The sequence below is a fragment of the Orbicella franksi genome, chromosome 10 (genome assembly GCF_964199315.1).
Source record: "Orbicella franksi chromosome 10, jaOrbFran1.1, whole genome shotgun sequence".
In the NCBI taxonomy this organism is placed as follows: domain Eukaryota; kingdom Metazoa; phylum Cnidaria; class Anthozoa; order Scleractinia; family Merulinidae; genus Orbicella; species Orbicella franksi.
The window spans coordinates 19,639,134-19,664,695 of record NC_138154.1 but is presented as its reverse complement, the minus strand read 5'-3'; the positions used below and the strand labels follow the sequence as shown (position 1 = coordinate 19,664,695).

Here is a 25,562-nt window from a genome sequence, read left to right as displayed (position 1 = left end):
GTTTTTGACCACGTGAATTTCTAATGGTGCCGCGATCTAAACTTTAGGATCAGATTTTTACGTCGATAAAGAGCTTATGTTGTTGTTTGCGTGGAGATGATGTATTAAAAAAATGATCATGTCAGTGCACGATTTGGGAAAAATTAAATAAGCGCCCCCCTCGATTAAGCGACCCCTCGAATAAGCGCCTCCCCCGTCTTCTCTTAAATTTGAAATTTGCGCCCCGGGCGCTTTTTCGAGGATTTACGGTATCAGTATACGGCCTCGACGGTAAATGTCCTACCTGCTCTTTCCATTGCTGATGTTAAAATGCAGGAAACCCAAAGAACAGAGGATTCCAACAGCTGCCATAAGCCACATGACTATCATAAGAGGTAACGGGATCATCATGAATTCCTGATATCGAACTGACCGATCTTTGGGTGGTTTGTTCCCTGAAAGTATGCATGGCAAGGTAATAAATTTTATTTTTAGTTTACTTATCTAAAAGAGAGAAACTTAAGGAATTGATACAAATTTCAATTATGTCTTTTATCCGCCTAATTTATCTAAAACATTTTTACTAGAGTTTCTTAAAACAAGTGTGGTAGAAAACATGAGAAGGGGTTTAATTGGATCAACATCTGAAATATCACTAGATCCTATCGCATCATGTCGCTTGGCAATCTCCCATCCTAACTCAGTTATACACTCATTTTTGTCATGGGAAGTGTTCTGTAGATAATTGTGTTGCCTTAGTTATTTCTGAGCTGATTAGGTATTCACGAACTTCCAAAGATATGAACACAATTTTCAATAAACAAGGGTAAATTCATTAGACCTTTCACAGCTAAGACATGAAACAAACCAGGGTGAATGAGTCTGCTCTCGCTCATAAACTCATTCGATCGTGGTGAAAGAACGTTCCACGTAAAAAAAAAAAAGAAAAAACATAACCCTGAGGACGCTACATTTTGCTTAACAATTCCAAGAATATCTAGAACAATTCTATTCTGGATCAACTCAGTATGTCCCTTGCTATACAGCTGACTGTGTAAGGACAGCTTGAAAGTCATAGATCAAACACGAGAAATCTTGTCTTACCACATTTCCAAACACTGTGACGCGGAGTGTAGTCAGATTTTTGACGAACTATGAGGTGTTTGGAAATGTGGTAAAACACTGAATCGAGTGTGTGATATTCCTTCACAATCGAAGCTAACTCAAACGAAATAACAGAGAAACAAAAAGGTAAGAATATGTGCTAAAGAGATAGATCAGATCGATATCCAAACACCGTCACGGTTATGATTTCTTTCGTTTAAACTTGATGAATTATTATTGACATGATAGATGCGAATGCAGCCATAACACTACTGGAAAGAAGCTACTTTGGAACTATTATTGAGTTTGAGAGAAGCTGATCAAGATGTGTCACCTAGCTTAGTCTAAGTTCTACATGAAAACGAGAATTTGGTCGATTCCAAGTTACATTTTTGCAAACGACGACACAAAAACGGAGATACCTACTGCCACTGCAGAACAAGCGCAAGACTTGTCATTTTTCTGTTTTAAGCTGATTTAGGCGAGGTATTCATTGACCGAACAAAGTTCCATTGAATAGTAACACCTTTTCTGTACCTTTCCATAAAGAGTTCTTCGTGTCCTCAAACAGCTCAAACTTGTCTTGTCTGGTAAAATGCTGGCCAATTGGGACTAGCTTTGTTCCACCATCTGGGGCAAGGGACAAAGCGAAAAAAAATCATCCAGATACGCTACCACTGGTCAATGGGATATGACAGGAGCCCATCATAGGAGCGTGCAAGTCCCATACTAAGCCTATGTCACGGCATTTTTACAGACCGGTCTATTTTTAGGCTAATTCTTTTCCCGCGAAATAGGTCAGTTCCGGTCTACATGAGCACCATCGGTAAGGAAGAAAATGGCGGCCTCAGGTGGACATGTCGACAAAATAAATAGAACAATAAAATACGCTATTTCCCTCTCTATTTTTAAGCCCGTGCTTGTAATTGGTCACTGAGGTTCCTGCGGAGGTCTGAATTCGCAGTAAATTTAAACTAAAGATACATCGGTCTGTGAAAACGCCGTGAGAGGAATATGGGGTAGTTGCACGCTCCTGGTGATGGACTCCTGGCGGGAGCCATAATCGGGGACGGAGACCGTAAGTCTCGGGATTCGCGCGCACCTATGATATGGGACAATTTTTCTATTTTTAGAGCGAATTGCGCCATCCTGACGTCATATATCCGCACGGATTCACGCACGTGTCGGGGGCTCTCGCGTGGATGTTGTCACGTTGTGTGATCAAATGGTGAGAGTTGAGAGATTCTTTTCCGTATTTTTCACAGCGATGGCAGGGAATAAGGCAGGGAATACGAACCAGGGCGCTTATATGTAGTTTTATGCTCTGAGCTAACGGAAAAGGTGGGTTTTTCAGGGTCGAAAACAAGACTTCAATCTCGCGCTGGGAATGAATACTAAGATATGCTCACGCCAGTTGTAAGCTTACGCGTATGTTTTTGTGTTTGTTCTGACTTAAGAATATAGCAAGAAAACTCTACACTCTGGTATCGAGTTAATTTGTGAGTTTCTCAGACAATGGTTCATCATAACCAAAACCTGTTTTGACGGTTTCTTATTGTTTCTGCTTGTTTGGTGAGTTTACAAAAGTTTTTGAAAGGAAAGTCTGACACGTACAATTAGCTCATTTGCATAGTGCAGCTCGCGTACTTTCAAGTCCGAGTCGGTGTTTGAATTGTCAACAAATCTTGACAAGGATTTCTCTCGTTATCTTTTGTGCTGAGATACTGTAACAAATTTCACGAACGCAAAAAGGGCTACTAACATCATGTGTGTTTCTTCAACATAAGCATAGTGAAGTTTTACACTGCGAAAATGAAAATAGACAAGGAGTTTTGATAGCTCGATCAACAAACTCGAAATCGTTATTCCAAGTTGATTAAAGAAAGCGTTATCGTAACTTTAATTTGCTGATTATTTCTGCTTTATTCACATATTTCCAGCTTAGCTTTTAATATGTTCTCAAACATTTATCAATCTTAAACATATTTAAAAACTATAGAGTTCTTGTTTGAGTTCGATGTACGCTTTCACACGAAAGAGCGGCGGAAGTACAATTTGTCATGTTTACTGCGGGCTGACTGTACTGAAAACACGCATCGGCGGGCGCTCTCATTCATTGACAACAGAGAATTTACTGGATTTTTACACGAATAAAACTGAGCACTATCTACGGACGTAAAGTTATTGGGCCTTGGACGAAACATCAAGCGTTGCTTAAAATTCAAGCGAAACTCAAACTAGCAATTATTTTGTTTTACTTTTCGGTCGCGATAGACTGACAAATTCCTCGCGAGTGTGTGGCAAGAGGAGCTAGGAAACTATGAAGCCCTGCAGCTCTGCTATATCTGAATATATCCAGTTAGTTTTTTGCTGTGTAATGGAAAAGCTGTACAGCTCATGTAAAAGAAGTATCCGTCGGAACACAACTTGGTCAGCGATATATATAAGCTTACAGCGGAACATACGTAAATTCGACGCTGTCTTACTTCACTCAAACTGGAGCAGCTTACGAGGAAAATACTTAAGCAAAATTCCAACAGACGTGAACGCGTTGAGTTGCGGGCCAAACACATGAAAATTTTCGGGAATTTCGGACGCCATTTCCTCCGCGCGACATCCGCAAAAATCCCAGCAGCATGTACGCGCGTGTGCCTCAGGCTATGGCGCAATTTGTTCTAAAAATAGATTATTGTCCCATATCATGGGGACAACCCTAATACTAGAAATGGCGCGCGCTTACGGTCTCCGTCCCCGATGATGGCTCCTGCTCCTGGATATGACTGGTTATAACGTGTAGCTGGAGTTTTGCTGACCAATTAAAACTCCAGAAATGCAAAGGACAAGCAAAGGAATTTACTGCTAATTTACACGAGACAACATGCACATATCGCGCATAGATTAGCAACACATTTTTCACAGTAAATGAAAACCAAATTAATACATTACTTTCAGTCAATGTAAAAAGGTAAAGCAGCCCAGGCCATTAGGGCTTATCCCGGTTTCTGTAGCATTGAGCGACTAGAAGTATTTCTACTCCCCTGGCTGGGATTCTAGTCCATCGCAGGGCTACCTTCAGCATTAGATTCATTGTACTCCAGCTGGTGATGCAGGGCACTGTAAGCATCAACCTCATTCCCAGGCTCTCTCTTCTTCCAACGGCCAAGGGAGGCAGAGGATAGAGAGCCCAGGAATGAGGTTGTGTGAGAGTCGTGTTTTGTCTAAGAAACATGACAATGACCCTGGTTAGGACCCGAACCCAGACCGCTCGATCAAGAGTCCACTGAGCGCGCTGACCACCAGGCTACCGCGCCTACCACAGTCAACTTAAAGCCAGCCAATGAATGAGCTAGAAACCGAATTGGATCCATTCTGAGATAAAAACATTCTATCAAGAAAGCTATCTACCTTGGAACTGTTTCACTACTATTATTCCTTCCCTCTCCTCATTGCCAGTAAACGATATCGGACCCTAAAAACACAAAAAGAAACCGTTATCTATGGGGTTAGGGTGTCCTGGGGAGCTACTCCCATAAATAATGTGTGGGGTCTGCGGCCCGCTTCCCAAAACCCTTCCTGTGGTTTTCCCTACCCGATTTATGACCTGACCAAAAATTCAATACCCTATTTATGACGTTGCGGCTGGCACAGTTGCCCCAAAAATAATTTATGAAGGCTTTTGTTGATGGTCTTATCGATAATGATGAAAAAGTAGCTTCCTCTAAAAAACATAGTTAATTTAAGAACATAATATTCAAGATTAGAGTGCAAGAGCCATACCCTATTTATGAACAAAATGGCCAAAATCGACACCCTATTCATGATCAAAACGGCTTAAAAATCCTACCCTTTGGGGCCGCATATACCTATATAGCCGATATAAGGGAATACCCCCAGGGTAAAGGTGAAGGTGGCTGGTGTGACCGTTGCATGCTGGAATTTGACGAGTACCGTCCTATACACCGCGCGGTGGTCTGGGGGAACTCTCAAATAAAAATAACAGGACTGCTAGTAGTACCTTTTAGGAGTTAAAAAGCGATTTTGGTATTTCTCTAGGGTGTCCAGCATCAAAAGGTCAGCAGCGGGAGCTTTTGCGGTACCATTTAGGGCACTGAACCGAAAAAAAATTAACAGGAGGTAATATGTTGTTTTACATTTGGTACCTCTTGGGGATGAAAAACATTTCAAGCCACCCCCACAAAACAAGATCATGCTACCTCTTAGGGGTTGTTTTCAAAATTTCCGACGAGCACCCCCCTCCTTTTAATGTGGGAGTCCCCCCGGGCCTACACACCTAACTCGCTTTAAAATGCTGGTCTTTTTCACAGTCATTGTTTGAGTCATCAGCTAACACTTCTCCGCCGCCGCTCCGCTATGGGAACCAGAGGATTAGAAAAGCAAATAATTAAACAATTACCGTAAGACCTTCAAAGCTCACATTACGGAGCTTTGATTCTATAGTCCTAGTTACCGCGGAACTACCAACTATTTCTTCCACATTATACTTCAGTGGCTTATCGGCTGTTTGCAATGCGGTGCTAGCTTCTTTCAAGGCTAGTATGATGGCCCACATCGTATCAAATGCTGTTGCCATTTCGATCTTGTCTGAGTCGTCCCTGAGTTTTTTCACTTCTGGTTTACTGAAGACTTCCCTCAATGTCTGAAAAAAAAAATTACACAATATGACCGAGAAGATTACTTCATTGTGATTGCCTGAGAGCAAAACAGTATAACGCAAATGATCAATTTGCATTACAGTGCAAATGAACGAGTGGACATTCGGAATTTTCTCAGTCATATATAATTAACTACTTATTAACCGAGAGTGAGGTGTTTACGTGAAAATCTATAGTTTTTTAGCCAATCATAAACCATAATTTCGATGTGTAATTTGCACTGGTGTTACACTTGAACTGCACTGCTCTCAGCCAATCAGAGACGAGTAATTTTTCATGTATATTATTAGGTGAAAAATATTTCTGAATGTCTGGCACTACTACCAAACATTAGTGTCTGGTTTGTATTAAAAATAACCAAGAAATTAGCAGTTACCTGCAAAGTGTTTACGCATTGCGCGTAATAGTGTTCCGCATACATGCTCTGTTATTGAACAAATCATTAAGTATAGCTTGAAAATTGAAATATTTTTTTTAATCGCTATTGATCCGAAGTTTGCCGCACGGTTTTCCCTGCCTAAGCTAAGAGGTATTCCGTCGCTAAACTAAATGCTTTTAATTCTTAGTTTCAATCTGAAGCGGTATCCTCCGCCTAATCACAGAGCCGTCTTTAAATAATGCGGGCACTTTTCGTACCAAGGTCCCGTGCACACGTATCCGGACATTTTTGAATCGGCAACTTTTTCTTTCCGGATCCGGCTTCCGTCCACTCGCATCCGCCGAATTGGGCAGCGAATTCGGATATTTTTTAATCCGCTCTCGTAACTTTTCGGTGATGTTTTCTGTTTATGCTGTTTATCCTTCAGTTTTGAGCTTGACTAAGCTCAAACTACACAAAACGTAAGCAGTAAACATTTTTATCGAAGAAAAATTAATACTTCGGTTAACTTTTAATCCTGGGTCATCGTTAACCGGCTTTCGAACAACCCGGCCCAGAGTGGAAAAACATAAATCCGCAATGAATCCGACAACGAGTGGACGGTGAAAATCCGATGACGTAGCAAAATCGTGCCCAGTCTCTTACCGAACAATAAACCAATATGGCGGCACAACGTGTAGGCCTCGTTTCTCTAGAGTGAATCCGGATACCATTGGATGCGTGTGGACATGCGAATTCGATTTGAATACGCCACGTGTGGACGGGGAAATTTTTGAATACGGAAAGAAAAAAAATATCCGGATAAGTGTGGACGGGGCCTAAGAATTATTACCTCCTTAAACCTAGCATGAATGATATTGTTGTTTATCCCTCACAAAGTGTCGACACATGCTTCTTACCAGACCGGAAGCAGTAGTTGTATTTTCATCAGATCGATATAAGATATTCTTCTCGAATATGAAGGCTCCATCAGCAGCTTTTTGGTACTGCTCTTTGGTACAAGTTTCGGTCTTGTTATTCGTTTTTCTCTCGTTTTCAGTAAGCCTATACTAGTCCTCTATGGTTCCGGCATCCGGATGCAAGATCCAAACAAACTCCGGTCCATACAAGTCCATCTTGAACACCTGTAATTGACGCCTGTTTCAACATCGTTGTTAAGCTAATCACAAATACAAAAATACATGATAATGCCCAGACACCCAAAATATAACTGAGTGAGAGATACTATAATTTTATTTCTGATAACTTCCAGCAAAAAACAATTTGCTCTGGACTTGACTTTTATATTTTGTTTCCACGGTTCTCGGATCACTCCATGGTTACTAAAAAGAAGCATTGACATTTAATTTACTTTTTACGGTGGGACGGTAATAACTAGACAAGTTACACTGTTAAAAAACTCACCTCACAAAACACGAGACTAGCTCCCCTGTTAGTGAATTCGCCCAGAAATATTTTAGGGTCCAATTCCTATTTAAAATTCCATATTAAAATTCATTACTATTTTTTCAGTTTATTTCACGAAAAGTGGTGAAAGCAGATAACTTTATGTTACCCATTTTCTTATACTCTTACTTATTGTCAAGGGTTTTGACAGAAATAAATGGATTGATTGATTGATTGATTGATTGATTCACTGGTAAAGGTAAAGTATGATGGGCCAAGTGGGCCATATCGCTGAGGCTTAACCCGGATTTCGGTAAGCAACCAGGGGTATTTCTACTCTCTTCTTCCCTGGATGGGATGCTGGTCCATCGCAAGGCTGGGGCTGGCCCTAGCATTACATTGGTCGGTAACCATTCATGCCCCTCGAGAGGTACTGTAAGATAAGAATATCTTACCCAAAACACAAAACAATGACCTGGCAAGGGCTCTAGCCTGACCCGCTTGGTCTCGAGTCCAGTGCAGGAGGAGTCCAGGTTTTTCAGTCGCTAGACTTTCGTGTGCTATCCTTGTTAAACAAAGTCGATTTACTTAAGTTTAGTTAAGTGATTTCAAGCGAGGCAAGAGAGGATGAAAAAATATAATAAAATAGGCTTTATTTTCAAGGTAATCCATCTCAAATTAATTTTAGCAATGATACCCAGTTCTTTCGCGTATAATGGTACCACAGAGCTGCTTTAGCGGTCCACGAGAGCAAAATCTGCGTTACAGGACTGGCTATTTCTAGTCTCTTCTAGGATTTCCGAAACCGGGAGTGATCTAATACCCAGGATGGACTACGTTAGGCCTGTGTGGGGGATTAGTCTTGAGGGTGTATTATTACCTTCAGTTTGTTAAGCTTTATTTTGATGTCCTCTTTTATATTTTGGTATCTCAGCAAACCTGTATTAATTGCTTCAAATCCAATGATATTTAAATCCGGATGGTTTATAAGATCGCCCACTACCTGTAAGTTGATACGAGGAACAATTCTCAATTACTATTCTGAGTGAAGTTTAGTCAGACCATGAAAGACAGGGATTTGTTATTCCATTGCGATTATTTCTATGACATATAGCTCCTGCTTTGTATGAATTGCTGTTCATTCCGCTCGGCCATTGTTGCTTCGTATACCTATCGAACCGAGTATCCTGTAATTATACTTTAAAATGACACAGCGGGCTAGTTTAACACTGACCCAATCACAGCAATCTACACAATCAAACTCAGAAGGTTAGTTTCAAAGCTTTAGCACAAGAGTAGCGAGTTAAGGGAGAGGATGGCGTCGATTATTACATGTAAATGAAATCTAGAATTCGAAGTGAACGATGGAAAACACTATATTCACTCGATGAATGACATTCAAGAAGTGAATATCAAAAATGCCTGGTAAGACCGTGCTGAAACGGAACAAGCGGAACTCTAAAGAATATTAGGCTTAAGATTAAAAAGAGTCATGATCACTATTTAAGAAAAAATCATAATATATCAATATACGTCTACCACCAAATTATTTATTTATTTATTTATTTCACCTATTAATACTTTGAAATTATATAATTCGTAATAAACGAACTATTACTGTCAGGTTTATTAACGGATGCTTAATGTATTTTAGGCCCCACCTTCACATAAAGTCCTCCTGTATCCAGGAAATCATACACGATCGCGGCTCTCTTCCACTTGAAGTAGTCCATCAGTCGAAAGTTTGCAGCATTGAATGTGAACGCTGTTGGCGCAAACGTAAATCCGAAACTATCTTCGAGTTCGCTCACTTCAGAAGTAGTTGTTAGGTATGTCACCTGTTGAAAAGAAATAGACGATGGTTAGTAATTAAAGTTAATTAATTAACGCTTGTTGATTGTTAGCAACTACATGGTCAATCCAAGACACAACTCTGACTGTTTTAAGCTAGATTCCTCATTCCTAGCCATCCTTGTTTTGCTTCTTTTTAGGTGTATTTTAGTGCAGCCTTTTAACACTTTAATTACTTTAAAAACTAATCCCTTCAATTTTGGTGAAAATTTTAATTGTAAACCGTAGGTTATTTTTCAGAACACTCACAGAATTAAGTCTTTCTTTCCTTACAAAGATCGTTTCAACCGCTCGCAGAAATCGAAGATTGTCTGCAAAGCCAGTTGCTGGGATTGTGATGTTTTCTACATCGGTAAAACCAAAAGAAGATTGCACGACAGAAAGACGGAGCACTTCAAAGCTCTCACTCAAGTTGGTCACGCCTCCGCTGTTACTGATTATTCAACTTGTACCCGTCACAACATCAAATGGGACCATTTTGAGATTCTCAGTAGCAAGTGGTCAATGTGATTTACAGTGTAAAATCAAGGAAACATTGTTAATACGGGACTTAAAACCCACCCTAAATGAGAACGTCGGTAGGAAAAACTCTTTCTTTATTATTTCACACCGGATGTAATTTCTTTTGTTCATTGTCGTCTAGCTAGTTACCAATACCTCGCTTTAGTTTTAGTCTTTTTAAATCTTGTCATATTTTGTAAGCGTCACTTTTGAAGATGTATGTTGTAGCATACGAAACGTCAAGTTAAATATACCATGCAAAACCCGTTTGTTATGTTTGTAACCGCTGTTTTCTTTTTCTCCCGAAATTGAAATGGCCGAAAAACAAGAATTTTGACCAGTTTCTGATTGGGTGAAAACTAACCGGCGCCATCTTGGATTTGGAGAACAACGTTACTGAACCCTCATAAATGAGAAAGAAAGCACGGAAAACACTCTTAAAAATGTTCGGTGTGTAGCCAGGCATGTTAAAAATTGGTAAAAAAAGGAAAGGAATTAAATGGTTGTCACTGGCTAAAAATATGGTTATCGGACGTTTCGGCCACTACTGTTGCCTTCTTCAGCAAAAGATGGAAAATGCAAATGTTAAACGGCGTCCTGCTAGAATATGTAATAGATGTGTGATAAAACTAAATGAGCAATAGTCTCTAGAGTATTCTTAATGAGTGTAAAAATTCTTAATGCCATTGTACACGTTCGGTAGCGCTATGTGTTCGTTTATAGCTTTCCTGTCTCGCAAGGAATGCCAAGCTTCAAGAATTAGTCTTTGTTTCCATACTGATGATCTGTCGACAATTTCAACGTTCTCCAAATCTATTTGGTGACCGTTGAGTATATGGTGTTTGGCCAATAAAGAGTTTTTGTCCAATGTTGCTATAGCCTTTGCGTGTTCTTTCATACGTGTTTTTAACGCGCGTGATGACTGACCAACATAAACACAGTCACAATCTTTATATTTGATCTTGTAAACAATGCCTCTGGAAGCCTCTTTCTCGATGTTGTCTTTAGGTTTTTTGAGTATGTTCGAGATGGTACGAATAGGTTTATGGGCGACCTTTATATTGAAACCTCGAAGAACGTTTGCGACTCTTTCGGAAAAACCTTTGGCGTAGGGGAGGATGACAAAACCACGATGGTCGGTATCATTCGTTTCTTGTTGTCTACTCAGTTGGCCGCCAACCATTCGTACCATCTCGAACATACTCAAAAAACCTAAAGACAACATCGAGAAAGAGGCTTCCAGAGGCATTGTTTACAAGATCAAATGTAAAGATTGTGACTGTGTTTATGTTGGTCAGTCATCACGCGCGTTAAAAACACGTATGAAAGAACACGCAAAGGCTATAGCAACATTGGACAAAAACTCTTTATTGGCCAAACACCATATAATCAACGGTCACCAAATAGATTTGGAGAACGTTGAAATTGTCGACAGATCATCAGTATGGAAACAAAGACTAATTTTTGAAGCTTGGCATTCCTTGCGAGACAGGAAAGCTATAAACGAACACATAGCGCTACCGAACGTGTACAATGGCATTAAGAATTTTTACACTCATTAAGAATACTCTAGAGACTATTGCTCATTTAGTTTTATCACACATCTATTACATATTCTAGCAGGACGCCGTTTAACATTTGCATTTTCCATCTTTTGCTGAAGAAGGCAACAGTAGTGGCCGAAACGTCCGATAACCATATTTTTAGCCAGTGACAACCATTTAATTCCTTTCCTTTTTTTTACCAATTTTTGAAAACACTCTTGTCATATCGCTTTCGATTATTGATGGAGTAAATCAACGACCAATCACATGGAAGACTTTCAGAAATTGGTAAGCTTTTTATTATTAATTCTGTTTATTTTGTTTTGTGTAAGGGATAATCCCTAACGTTATGACATCACGCAGAGATCTCAAGGTTTAATACTCTCCTTAAGAGAGGGGTACTGGGAAGCCGGTAAGTATCTCATCATGGATACTGACATCGCCGCTTCTCCGATTTGTTCCCGATGACGTCATCGTCCCATCGTGCCTGGCGGTAGCCTATAGAGGTGGAACTCGGACCTATTTCTCTCAGTCTTCATCATGGCGGACAGCGGCAAGGACTTCTGCAGCTGTGCGTTTTAGGGCCGGACACTGCAAGTATTTTATCGATTTTGTAACGATTGTGTAGCCATGGAAATCCGTGAAAATATACTGTAAGTATTTCATCGGTTTTTTAACGATTGTGTCACCATGGAAATCCGTGAGACCGATCCCAGGTCCTCCGTTGAGGCTGGTAGACTGTTTTCCAACATGGCCGCACTTTCAGGGTCACCGCCATCTTCAATTTTCAAGTCGTCTCCTGATTGGCTGAAAACTAACCAACGCCATATTGGATTTAGAGAACAATAGAATCCATTGTTCTCCAAACAATAGCTTATTGTGTTTCTCGGCGCCTGATTGGTTACGGCCCATATAAGCGCCATATACTACTCGCGTTTTGTCGCTTTCGCTCTAGCAACCGGACGAATTGTCCCCGCCAACAAGACATAATCAACACAGTTTGCTTTTGGCCAAGAGAGAAGTTTATTTCCACATCCGAAGACACAAGATAAATCATAGAATCTACAAACTGAGAAATAAACCTCTCCGCTACCCATCCTATCGCTGAGAAATACAGAAAACAGGAGAGGATGGGTGCGAGAAAAACTGCACGAGGTAGAAAAACGATGTGACCACTACGAGAGTAATAGAAACTGAAATACAATACGACATACGCTGAAAGTTAAGTAACGCCATTGAATAGGGGGCGTGTTGAGCCGTGACGGTTGCCAATTAATCCCGATGAGCGGAAGCGCCCAAAGGAAAAGCATGAATTGCCGGTAAAATCTGATTGGCTCACATTTATCGTATGACAGGTAAGCAGCCAAGGAGCGGCAGACGACTCGTGAAGTAAATGTCGATGAATGCATCTAGCGTTTTTGTTTGCCCTTAGCCCGTTCGCCTGACAAAAAGCCTGATTGTAGGTTAACTGATTAAATGGAGAGTTACTGTTGTCTGCAAAGGTCTTAAATGGTTCCAGGGTACGCGTTTAACATGTAGATTCAGCAGAAAATTCATTTTGCTTTAAAAATGTCATTCTTGAAGGGACGTCACGACCATACTAGAACCTGGGCTCTTTTTTGATACGATATTAGTATCTTCTTTGGATATAAAGATTTGGATTTGAAGATATTAGTATCTTATTAATATCTTTTTTGGTAAGATATTATCAAGATATTAGATATTAGGTAACTCTTATTTATGTCATTTTTAGGTGATTTTTATTTAGGAGGGCTCCACTGAAAACCGCCTTTGGTGAGTTGGATTCCCTCACTAAATATTATTATTATTATTATTATTATTATTATTATTATTTTGATACTCGGTCAGCTCGGATGTGCGTGGCTCAAGCTGGAACTTGAAACGCTGAAAAAGCGTCGGAATGGAGAAAAGGTTTTGGGACTAATATCTATGCTCTATAAATAGAGATCACTACTCCGTTACTATAATCTTGGTTATTTCATTTCTTACCATAAGTTTCCCGTAAAATCGTATCACATTCAATACCGAGGAGGCTTCGTCGGGTGTGTTAGGACCGAGCAGAATCAACGGGCGTGATCCATTGTACTGTGTATTATCTTTCAACGCAAAGGTAGAAAGAACAATAGCGTTGCTTGGGACCCCCTGTTGAGGAACAGATTTTCATAATACACTCAACCTATTGTGTTGTCTTTGGGTGCCATTGTCTTTCATAAATGTAGTTTTTTTTATTGTTAAAACACGTTTGACATATTTTAAACACACATAGGGATTACCTTGACATTTAGAGTTTCAAAGATGTTAATCACGTTCCATTCCGTGAAAACTGAACTGCCATACTGGTGAAAATACAATAGTTTTTTCCCATTTATCTGTAAATGAGCTGGTCAATTTATCAAAAAAACATTTGTTGTAAGTTATATTTTTGGACTACTTACAAAACCCTTCAACCTTGTCTTCCGAGTTATGTTAGTTTTGAAGGGAAGCCTGTAGGCCCCTTGTAACAGTTGGTCACGTGACTTGTTTCCAAGAACACACTGATTTAGTCATTGGAAATCCATCACTTGGAAATGCTAAACACATTCACAAATAAGCTTACATGATAAATTTTCAAGTTCAGGTTTATATCCTTTAAGAGGAACTTTTTATGGACGTTAAAGCTTAGCAGGAAGCTGCAGTGGTTTTTCATACAAATCCTTGTAATTTTGCAAGTTTTCAAGCTGTCATCTTTCAATTTTCCATTCTTCCTAATATTTTACCTCTCTTTCTATCTCTCATAGTTGCTTGTCAGCAGCTTCCTTTTGTAGCGATTAATATCGAAGGTTTCTGGAGGGCATAACTTTCTCGCTTCAAAGCCTACGTCTTGTTCCATATAAACACGCAGTTAAAGAACTTGGCAAATATCCAACTGAACCATATTGACCTTAGGGATGGTCAACAGCCTATAGATATTAAACGTTTTCTTCTACAAAACGTACCTTTGTGTGATAAGGGCCATCTATGACTATCTCATATTTGTCCAGGAAAACTTTCAAATCCGGAGAGTTTTTGGCGGCTTCTATTGCGAGGTTTATCCCGACAGAGGACGCTTTGTCTCTAGCATGCCATCTCTCCAGCACGGCAACAATGAGCTTCGTCTTGTTAGCGTTACACTTTAATGATCCAATCACCACGACGATGACAAGAGCGGAAATAACCGCTGTACTATTCATTGCCGCTTGCGGAGGTGTTAGTGAAGCGACTTCCGGGTCAAAAACTGATGCGGAACTACAATAAAAAAGAAATGAAAAGGAAAACTGTTGAATTTTTGTAACTGAGAAAATAAGCCAGATAGACTAAGAGTAGAATTTTTTTCTTTCGGCGATCGCAAAAATACGTTGTCTCATATACATTTATTATAGTAACAGTGGCGAGTGTCTGATTTTGACAAGCACATTTCTGATCTTCAAGACTGTGTTTGCTTTGATTTTAGGAAGGGACTTTTTTGTTCCCAAACGCCGTGATCCTTTTGGTCAACGTTAAGGATCGCGTTTTCTCAGATGGACCCTATTGAGGGGACTATCATGATCGATCTGTTAACAGCACGGAACAACTTCTTTACGACACGTTCGCTAAATATAATCGTATTTCTCCTCACAGACAAGAAATTTTTCTAATTACATTCAGAAATCAGCGAACAAAAAGTTTGATGTCTAGTGGGCTGCTTACAAACACAGAGTGCTCGAGTTGTTTGAATGACCACCTAAACAACACGCAAAAAACAACGAAAACCGCAAACTAAATTTATGATTTCCCGCAACCGCACGATAATTTCTTAACCGCAAACCGCCAGATAAATGTGAATGTACCCGCAAATCGGCATTCAAAATTGGCTTAAACCGCCAGAGTATGACAGACCCTCCTTATTGTCAAGTTTGTTGGAGAAGTTATTCCAGTCCACTTGTTCTTTGTGTGGCTTACAGCATCTGAAGCTAATATCTCAAAAACTGATCCCGTGACCCTATTTTTTTAATGTATAAAAATATTCAACAGCAAAAGCGGAATGCATGTGCGAAATTGCACATTCTGTGTTTAATAAAAAGATTTTTATAAAAAAATATGGGGTCACTGGCTTAGTTTTTAAGATAGATGCAACTGATGGTAAAAAGTGGGTCAAGTTTGTTGCTATTCAACAGGACAGCGCAACCTTAATTTTATGACATAAGTACAATGAAAGGCACAGTGGAGAGTTATCTTAGAAAAATAGCACAGCCATTCAAAACAGTACAGTTCCAAGTCTCACAAATCGCACGTAGTTTTTTAAGTCTCAAAAACAAACAAACAAACAAACAAACAAAACTGTTTTATTACTGAACAGACGCACGGCAACATGGAATCTATTTGTTTTATAAATATGGCTAAGATCGTTTGCCTCCGTTCAGTCACCTTCGATATTTTAATTATAAACCCCTGTAAACCATGCTGAATTACGTGCGCAAATTTTTCAAAATCAGGGTATATGTAGTTTTCCACACGCTTAATCTCTGAAATGAAGTCGGTGACCCCCAAGTTCTGCATTTCTGACACAAGTAACTCATTATCTAACTACGTTAAAAATTTTAAAAAAATCTGTTGACTGGAAAATTTTCGCGCATATGTCCTTAATCGTTTATAGTGCCTACTAAAACAATTAGGCTAATGTCGAGGAAAAGGTTGTTGTTATTCATCGTGGTAGATGCAGTAATAAAGTGTATTATCGTTTGTCTCACGTTGTAGTCACTTGAGATGTAGATCGCGACGTTTCGACTGCTTACTGCTAGTTTATGTCACAAAGGTCGGCTGTGATTGGTGCATTTCGATCCTCCTATTGTTCCATTGTTCCGGCGAGTAGCTGTTCCCTCAGCGGTCCGCTGTTGTACCGTTCTCCTGTTGTTGTGTTTCTTGATCGTGGGTATCCATGCTTCAGGAATTTCGATTCCACTATCCCTGTTGATGTTATTAGGGTGAAGTCTTATGTGAATAGTTTCCTTGACCCTACGTGTGTACCAGTGAGGATCTCGATCAATAAACTTGACATCATTCCAGATAGGATAGTAGCCGGTCTCGTGGGTGTGTTCAGAAACGGCGGAGGTCTGGGTACGGGCGAGTCGTATATCCCTGTCGTGTTCTTTGATCCTCTCCTGCATAGATCTCCCTGTTTCCCCGATGTAGACTTTGCCTCACTCACAGGGAATCCTGTAGACAACACCATCTTGTTTAGCCGGGTTGCCAGTGTCCTTTGGTCGCACTAAGTGTGACCGAAGTGTGGTGTCGGACTTAAAGACGGTGCGAATGCCTTGTTGTTCTAGGCAGCGGCGGAGAGACTCCGAAACTCCTTGGACATAAGGTAAAACGGCGGTAGATTTAAATTCCGCGACAGGCTCTCTTCTTGGGGTTGTTCGTGCCTTTGTGATCTTCTGTACAAAGGAGGAGGGATATCCGTTAGAAACAAGTACAGATGACAGATGTTTCTTCTCTCCAGCGATTACTGATGGTTTGGTCACGAGACGTTTAGCCCGGTCGTACAGACACTTCACAATACCGCGCTTTACTGACTGAGGGTGGTGTGAATCATACGCTAGGTACTGATCAGTATGTGTTGGTTTCCTGTAGACACTGGTGGTAAGGCGGCCATCAGGTTCTCTGTAAACTGACGTGTCGAGAAAGGCGATCTTGCTGTTGTTCTCGATCTCCATGGTGAAAAGGATTGATGGTTGTTGACTGTTCAGGTGCTGCAGGAAGACATCAACTCTATCCCGATCCAGGATGGTGAAAGTATCATCTACGTAGCGTTTCCAGATCTTAGGCTTGCAAGGTGCGGACTCTATTGCTTGTTCTTCAAATATCTCCATGTAGAGATTAGCAATAACCGCGGATACAGGGCTCCCCATGGCTGCGCCGTCTCGTTGTTCGTAAATCGATCCGTTGTACTGGAAGTACGTAGATCTTAATACGAAATCCAAGAGGTCCGCGATTTGAACTGGTGTTAGTGTCGTGCGGTCAGCCAGGCCTGCGTCGTTCTCCATTTTTTGAAGCGCGGCTTGTACGGCGCCCTCGATCGGTACGTTGGTAAACACTGACTCTACGTCGAAAGACACCATGATCTCGTGGTCCTGGATCTCTTCACTGGCGATAGTGGAGGCGAAGTCAGTTGAGTTCTTCACTGTGAAGTTCGAGTTACTTGCAAGAGGAGATAATACGTTAGCCAAGAAAGCAGACAGGTCGTATGCAAAGTTGTTGACACACGACACAATTGGCCTAAGCGGTGTGCCGGCCTTGTGGATCTTCGGCAAGCCATAGATCCTAGGTGGTTGTTTGTGTCGGGGTCTGATCTTATTATAAACCGCCTCTGATATGTGTCCACTCCGTTTCAGGGTTAGCAGCTTCTCGGATAGCTTCCGGGTCAAGCGGTCTGTCGGATCTTTGTTGAGCAGCTGGTACGGTCCGGAATCAATTAGCGCTGACATTTTCGCGTGGTACGTGTCAGCGTCCAGGATTACGCTGGCGCGACCTTTATCGGCCGGAAGGACCATGATGGAGTTGTCCTCTTTTAAGCTTTTAAGAGCCTCCTGCTGTTCCTTCGTGATGTTGGGCGTGGGTGGTTGTGCCTGTTGAAGGATGGTGTTGACGGATCTCCTGACTGTGTCAGACACAGAGGGCGCCGTACAAGCCGCGCTTCAAAAAATGGAGAACGACGCAGGCCTGGCTGACCGCACGACACTTACACCAGTTCAAATCGCGGACCTCTTGGATTTCGTATTAAGATCTACGTACTTCCAGTACAACGGATCGATTTACGAACAACGAGACGGCGCAGCCATGGGGAGCCCTGTATCCGCGGTTATTGCTAATCTCTACATGGAGATATTTGAAGAACAAGCAATAGAGTCCGCACCTTGCAAGCCTAAGATCTGGAAACGCTACGTAGATGATACTTTCACCATCCTGGATCGGGATAGAGTTGATGTCTTCCTGCAGCACCTGAACAGTCAACAACCATCAATCCTTTTCACCATGGAGATCGAGAACAACAGCAAGATTGCCTTTCTCGACACGTCAGTTTACAGAGAACCTGATGGCCGCCTTACCACCAGTGTCTACAGGAAACCAACACATACTGATCAGTACCTAGCGTATGATTCACACCACCCTCAGTCAGTAAAGCGCGGTATTGTGAAGTGTCTGTACGACCGGGCTAAACGTCTCGTGACCAAACCATCAGTAATCGCTGGAGAGAAGAAACATCTGTCATCTGTACTTGTTTCTAACGGATATCCCTCCTCCTTTGTACAGAAGATCACAAAGGCACGAACAACCCCAAGAAGAGAGCCTGTCGCGGAATTTAAATCTACCGCCGTTTTACCTTATGTCCAAGGAGTTTCGGAGTCTCTCCGCCGCTGCCTAGAACAACAAGGCATTCGCACCGTCTTTAAGTCCGACACCACACTTCGGTCACACTTAGTGCGACCAAAGGACACTGGCAACCCGGCTAAACAAGATGGTGTTGTCTACAGGATTCCCTGTGAGTGAGGCAAAGTCTACATCGGGGAAACAGGGAGATCTATGCAGGAGAGGATCAAAGAACACGACAGGGATATACGACTCGCCCGTACCCAGACCTCCGCCGTTTCTGAACACACCCACGAGACCGGCTACTATCCTATCTGGAATGATGTCAAGTTTATTGATCGAGATCCTCACTGGTACACACGTAGGGTCAAGGAAACTATTCACATAAGACTTCACCCTAATAACATCAACAGGGATAGTGGAATCGAAATTCCTGAAGCATGGATACCCACGATCAAGAAACACAACAACAGGAGAACGGTACAACAGCGGACCGCTGAGGGAACAGCTACTCGCCGGAACAATGGAACAATAGGAGGATCGAAATGCACCAATCACAGCCGACCTTTGTGATACCGTGGAATCAGTCGACCTTATCGCCTGAAGAAGACTAGCAGTAAGCAGTCGAAACGTCGCGATCTATATCTCAAGTGACTACATCGTGAGACAAACGATAATACACTTTATTACAATTAGGCTGCTCACCATCGTTCTCTATGAGCGAAAGTCAACTCGGCTACGTCTTGTTGACTATTCACTTATTGGATTAAGAAATATCACTGGATAATTCAATCCCCAAAAAGGACATTGACCATCATGCGACTCTTAAAAAACCTTAATATTTTTCAATTAACTGTTAGCCCAGGTAAACAGCTGCAAGTTCTCCAACAAGTCAATCTGCGTGCGATTTGCTTGCTTAGCTACAGCAACTGCAACATGTCTGTTATTCGATGACAAGAACAAATAAAATTAGGGTTATAGGACGACTACGTGCACATGCAAAAACGTGCCCAAACAAGAGCTAATTTCGTTTACGCATTGAAAATTACTGTGCGTCTATAGACAGTTCAATACGTAAATAGAAGGAGTGCCCATTTGTGGAGAACTGTTGAAATGACGTTTCGCCGTATCTTCTAGACTGTTTTGAAGAGTCTCACCCCAACTAACTCCACGCATACAGGCATGAGCCAGCGTGGGTGAAGCTAAATCTGGCCTATCGCTTTGCAGGCTTTCATTTCGTTGAAAACGTGGTCTATTTTTACCCTCCTCTTAGACAAGAGCGTGTTAAACCTTCGTGCTCTCCTTCTGTCTCTGTTATCTAAAAAAGGCATCTGGCCAGCTCTTACGGGTGTCAATAGTGACCCACCATCTGGATACGCCTTATTAGCCAAAAAAATCTTTGCATTGGGTGGTAGATCCAAGTTGCGCCCGGGACCAATAGGTTCCATCAGTCGGAAGGAAACCGCATCGTGCATGTTTCCTAGGAATCCAGCCTGAACAAAGTGGATATGTCCTTCATTGTCCATCACTAGTTGAGTATTCATACAGTGATAGTGCCGATAGCCACTGTAGAAAGGCCGATGTGGTTCGATTAGAGATCGATATATCTCATGTGGTGTGGCTCTTGAAAGGGGTTTAAGATCGCAACACGGCAAAGATGTTTAGCTGCACAATTTGCTCGGATCGCCACGATCAGTAAACGAAATTCGTATAATTTCTGCTAGCATGTACAATGTAATCGCTATAAGTTGTAGAAAGACCTGGAAAATTCTTTGCATACAAGTTCTCCTTAAATGCGTAGACAGCTGTGCTTCATTCTTGAACCAAAATGGTTTAAATCTACAACTTGGATTAGGAGAATACTCGACGAAGTAGCTTGAATAGTAAATATCTAAGCGGAACTCTTGTGCTAAAATATCCTGATTCTTTAATTTGTTTTTATTGCGTCCAAAACGCGTTTTCGGCAAATACGATTTGATACTGCGGTACGAAGCCCGAGTAAGCGCTCTTAGAACGTCCAGTTTGATTTTGAAAGTAGCGCCAAAGTTCTGGAAGAACTTTGTAGACAATGCGGACAACAGATGACGGATCAATGTCAAACCAAAGAGAGTGTGTGTCCACATGGGGATATTTCCGTAACCAAATAAAGGTAAAAGGTTCGGCTGGTATATAATGTTTATAAATGTTTCGAAAAATGGATGACTAGAAACTAAATAAGTGTTCCCATTCCCGCCCAGAACCAATTTTCTTAAGGCCTTTATTCCTTTCGCTTGATTCTTCAATCAGGTGCTCAAAGGAAACGCGTTTCTATCGGTGAAATTGAAAAACGCTTCATCGTGGAATGTTATAACCTCTGCCACGGCAACGACTGGAAGGAGGTGTTGCTCTTTGCCAAACAAAGAGTCATTGAAGCGGGATTGCCTGACCACGTTTTGAGGATGCATCTGGAGCAATCAACAGATCGCTTAACGGGGAGAATGCGCAGCATAACTGATTAAGAATGCTTTGCGATCGCCTCAACCTGCCACCCAGCCAGCAACGTCGACAGGTCTAGACGAAACACGCTGATGACTCCGAGTCAACGAAAAGCGGAGGCTGTTAAAAGGAAACTTCACAATGAATTGGTGGCTTCATCACTGAATAGTTCAGAAGAAGAGAATGGTAGGCACGAGGAGAAGGAACGAAAGATTGATCACGCAACAGAAGCACAACTTGCCCATCAAAAAATCTGTCAGAAAGCCATGGACACCAGGAACAATGTGAACGACTTGCTCACAAAAGTGAATACCTATTTAGACAAGGCCAAGAAATAAGGAAGAAAAAAGCCATGTTTCTGCTCCATATTTGTTCTAGTCGGGCAGTTCTCAGCTATTTAATTGATCTGTTTAAGGTTTGTTTAACGCACTTTGACTGCTAAAATATAGTTCCTGTTTGAGCCTGTTTTGCTTGGTACACATAGCTAAGCTTTCTACATCGGTTTAAGTTTCCAGCGAGACCTAGATTGTAATGAGATCGAGAGCGCTTCGATCTGTTTGATAAAAGGAGATTAAAAAATTGGAAGCATTCTTGTTTGTGTTTGCGGGAAACCATCTTGAAAAAAAGAAATTAGAACGGTGTACTTTAGAACCTGCTGGCTCTATTGTTCTTGCACATTATGAATCAGCATTTAAGGATTCCAATTAGCATATAAGAATCGGGGTTTGTAAAATCATTTTAACGGAGAAACAATAGACCATTTTACAGTTGTCTGCTCAGAGACCTGGCCTTAGGATGGCAGCGAGGCCGGAGTTGACCTTGTTTTGATACAGACCTCACTGCTTTTGTCATGTAAATGCAGCTAGTTAGCATCAGAACAACTTGATTTACACAACAAAAGCAGTAAGGTCTGTATCAAAACAAGGTCAACTCCAGCCTCGCTGCCATCCAAAGGCCAGGTCACTGAGCAGACAACTGTAAAATGGTCTATTGGAAATCGCTAATTTGAAAGAAACTGAGTTAGTCTTCGTTCGTTCTAGTTTGACTGAAGTCGTCTCAGTCGCTAATAAACTAAACGAAGACTTAATTCACCGATTAGAATACTCAACATCTGCCACGAAGGCACCTGCCCGATTTTGAGAGGATCTGGACGGGGTCAACTGACAAATGACAAATAGCAAAAAATAAACTAAAGAAAGACTTAAGAGGCTGTCTCTAAAAGCCGACCACTAATTTTACTTCGAAAATTCGATTTTTCTTATAAGCTGGGATTTCGAAGCCCTTACCTAGTCAATCACTAAAATGAGTTTTATTTGATTAAAAATTCTAATCGAACTTTTCTAGGAGTGATTGAAGCTCGCCTGTCGAAAGTGGAAAAACAGCACATATTGCCGGCGCTCTAAAAAAAGTAATATTCACTCAAAAGTCCCAATTCTTTTTTTCAACTATAGATATATCATAGCAGTTCGTTTAGCCATATTGCAATTATAATTCAATGTTGTTCCTTCAACGGTTAAAAGAAGATTTTCTACCCGTTAAATGGAGTTTTGAACCAAACACGAAAATAGCTCTAATTTAAAGGCACGTTTTAAAAATGTGGCACCGGTTTGAAACTGCTGAACTACATGAATAGAAAGTATAAATGGCCCTTAACTTAAAACAATTATTAACAAGTTTGTCTGCCCACTAGCTTTTCAAAGTTAACGACCGCTTAAAGTTCAAGAAATTTTGAAAATATTCCAGTGAGTAACTAACATACTCGCCTTTGTAAAGTGGTCCGATAAATTCACGTAAATCTCTTACCTGGCTTCAAGATTAAGGTTTTGGTCCTTTGTAGCGATCCTTGAAACCTAGGTAGCATTAAAACTGCCAGCTTTTCCTTCCAGCGGTAGGTTTGTAAACAAGGTACATTTATACGTTCCTCATCTGTGTCGAGCGTGACGCCATGTCTGCTATTATTTTAAATTCCCGGAATTTTCAGTTGAATGGTTCGCTTTTCAAAAGTTTGACAATTTCCTGATTTTCTGGAAATTTCCCAAGAAATTTCCGTAGCCTTTGTCACCGTTTCGAAATTTTCGGAATGTTAAGACGAATGGAATTTTAATTCCGTTCGTCTAAAAAAGTGATGTTGGAGGGGTTTTAGGTCTTCAGTGAATTATTAACAGCCACTTAACAGACAACTGACAAATGGCCGAAACTTCAACTGACAACTGACAAATAGACAAAATTTTAACAGACAACTGACATTTGCACTCCCTCCCCCATCCAGACCCTCTTTTGACGCTCGAAAGTAACCTGTCTCTACCTAGTTTGTTACGTTTTTTGTTTTTTGATGGAACTTTGAACATTGTCTTAAAGACGCAATTAAATATTGCCGTAATATTTCGATTTGTTAAAACTCAGGAATGATAAATAATAGGAACAGTCATAGAGAAATGGATAATGAAAACAAAATGAAATGGAAAATGGAGGTAATAAAAGCGCTAAACACGTTCGTGCCTCTAAAAGTCCATGGATCACCCCTGCGGGGCTTAAGAATTTGTTTTATCGGAGAGATCGTCTCAAAATTAAGGCTTTGCGCACAGGCGATCCAAGTGATTGGATTAATTTTAAGAAGTTGCGTAATGAAGTGAACAGTGCTATCGAGAATGTAAAAAAGGCCTACTGTTATAAAACCTTTGAAACTTACAATGGAAATTCCCACAAGACATGTGAAACCGGCTATCAGTGAGGTTACACGCTGCAAATTGGGTAAAGTTGGCTGCAATTAATGAGCTTGTTATGAGCTCAATGGAGCGAGAATGACAATTCAACCGAAAACGCAGAGGTTTTTAATAAATTTTTCGCAGAAATCGGTCCAGAACTGTCCAGGGATATAGAAGAAGTGGGCACCTCCTTCGATGATTTTGTTGACCAAACCAGCTGTTGTTTTAGTTTCCAGCGTGTAACTGGTAACTCAATTGCACATTTTGTCCCACCTAAATAAATTATGCAAGAGAAAGGCAACAGGTCTTGATTCTGTGTCAGCCAGACTGCTAAGAGAATGTCCAGATTTAATCTCTGGGTCAGTCGCTCTGATATTCAATCAATCGATCGACACTGGTATTTTTTCCGACGAATGGAGGAGTGCAAGAATCACGCCTCTTTTTAAGGAAGTTGGAAGTAGAAGTGATCCTTCTAATTATCGACCGATATCGATTATCCCGGTTGTGGCCAAGGTTTTCGAGCGAATTATTCATGATTAGTTGTATCATTTCTAAACGACAACGATCTTCTCAGTAGACACCAATCTGGTTTCCGCTCGCTTCATTCTACAGTTACTGCTTTAATTAAGGTAAAAGTAGGTAAAGGCTGCATACGAGCCAAATGGCCCATCAGGCCGGAGCTTATCCCGGTTTCTGTAGCATGAAGCGACTAGGAGTATTTCTACTCCCCCCTGGATGGGATGCTAGTCCATCGCAGGGTTACCCCCAGCATTAAGTTCGCTGGTACCCATTTATACACCTGGGTGGAGAGAGGCACTGTGAGAGTAAAGTGTCTTGCTCAAGAACACGACACAATGTCCCCGGCCAGGGCTCGAACCCGGACCGCTCGATCCGGAGACGAGCGCACTAACCATGAGGCCACCGCTGTGATTAAAGCGACTGATAATTGGTCTTTAAACAGCGATCGTGGTTTTATTAATGCCGTTGTATTTTTAGATCTTAAGGTCATTCCTTACATTTGCATTGCGCATCCTTACTGCGCATAATTTATGGCGTCATTAGCGCGCGCTCGTGCACGCGCACATTGAAAACATGACGGATTTGCCTTGATATTGAGCTCTGTCAGTTGAAAAATGGCTCTAGCTCACCAACGAGCACGGGCACCCCAAGTTTTTTTCCAGTCATTGTAGACAACTAATCATATGCTTTGCGTGAGGAAAGACTGATCTAATTTCTATTGCTGAAAATTGAATAAATAAGAAAAATAGCAGATACACTGTGGTCTTTTCTATTTTGCAGTCGGTAACCACGTCAAGAAATTTGGTTCAAATTTTTAATCAAGGATTTAACTTTCTGCTTGAATCAAACTTAAAATGTTTATTTGTGTCCGACACAATGTACTGACTGTAGTTTAATGCGTGTTCTTATGAGTCTGGGAATGGGTTCTTATAATAAGCATTAAATAATGCCAAAATGGGGTATTTTCAATGCCTCACTGCTCCTTAATGAGCATGGGCACCCCCCTTTTTTATTTCAAAATTGAAGTTATCATATGACAAATATTCAGTGGACAAAGTTT

At 41.1% G+C, this 25,562-nt stretch overlaps 1 pseudogene across 1 annotated transcript in view; it reads right to left on the bottom strand.

Annotated features, from left to right (window-relative positions):
• The window catches only part of LOC145500773 (gamma-aminobutyric acid type B receptor subunit 2-like), a 64,105-nt pseudogene that overhangs the window by 3,535 nt on the left and 35,008 nt on the right, over positions 1 to 25,562 (bottom strand). Inside the window, exons 4-11 of the transcript XR_014051142.1 lie at positions 9,183 to 9,359; positions 8,402 to 8,524; positions 7,540 to 7,605; positions 7,035 to 7,259; positions 5,498 to 5,740; positions 4,489 to 4,552; positions 1,621 to 1,713; positions 284 to 434 (exon numbers count right to left, since the gene is read on the bottom strand). The product of XR_014051142.1 is annotated as a gamma-aminobutyric acid type B receptor subunit 2-like (transcript). The remainder of the gene's footprint in view (positions 1 to 283; positions 435 to 1,620; positions 1,714 to 4,488; positions 4,553 to 5,497; positions 5,741 to 7,034; positions 7,260 to 7,539; positions 7,606 to 8,401; positions 8,525 to 9,182; positions 9,360 to 25,562) is intronic.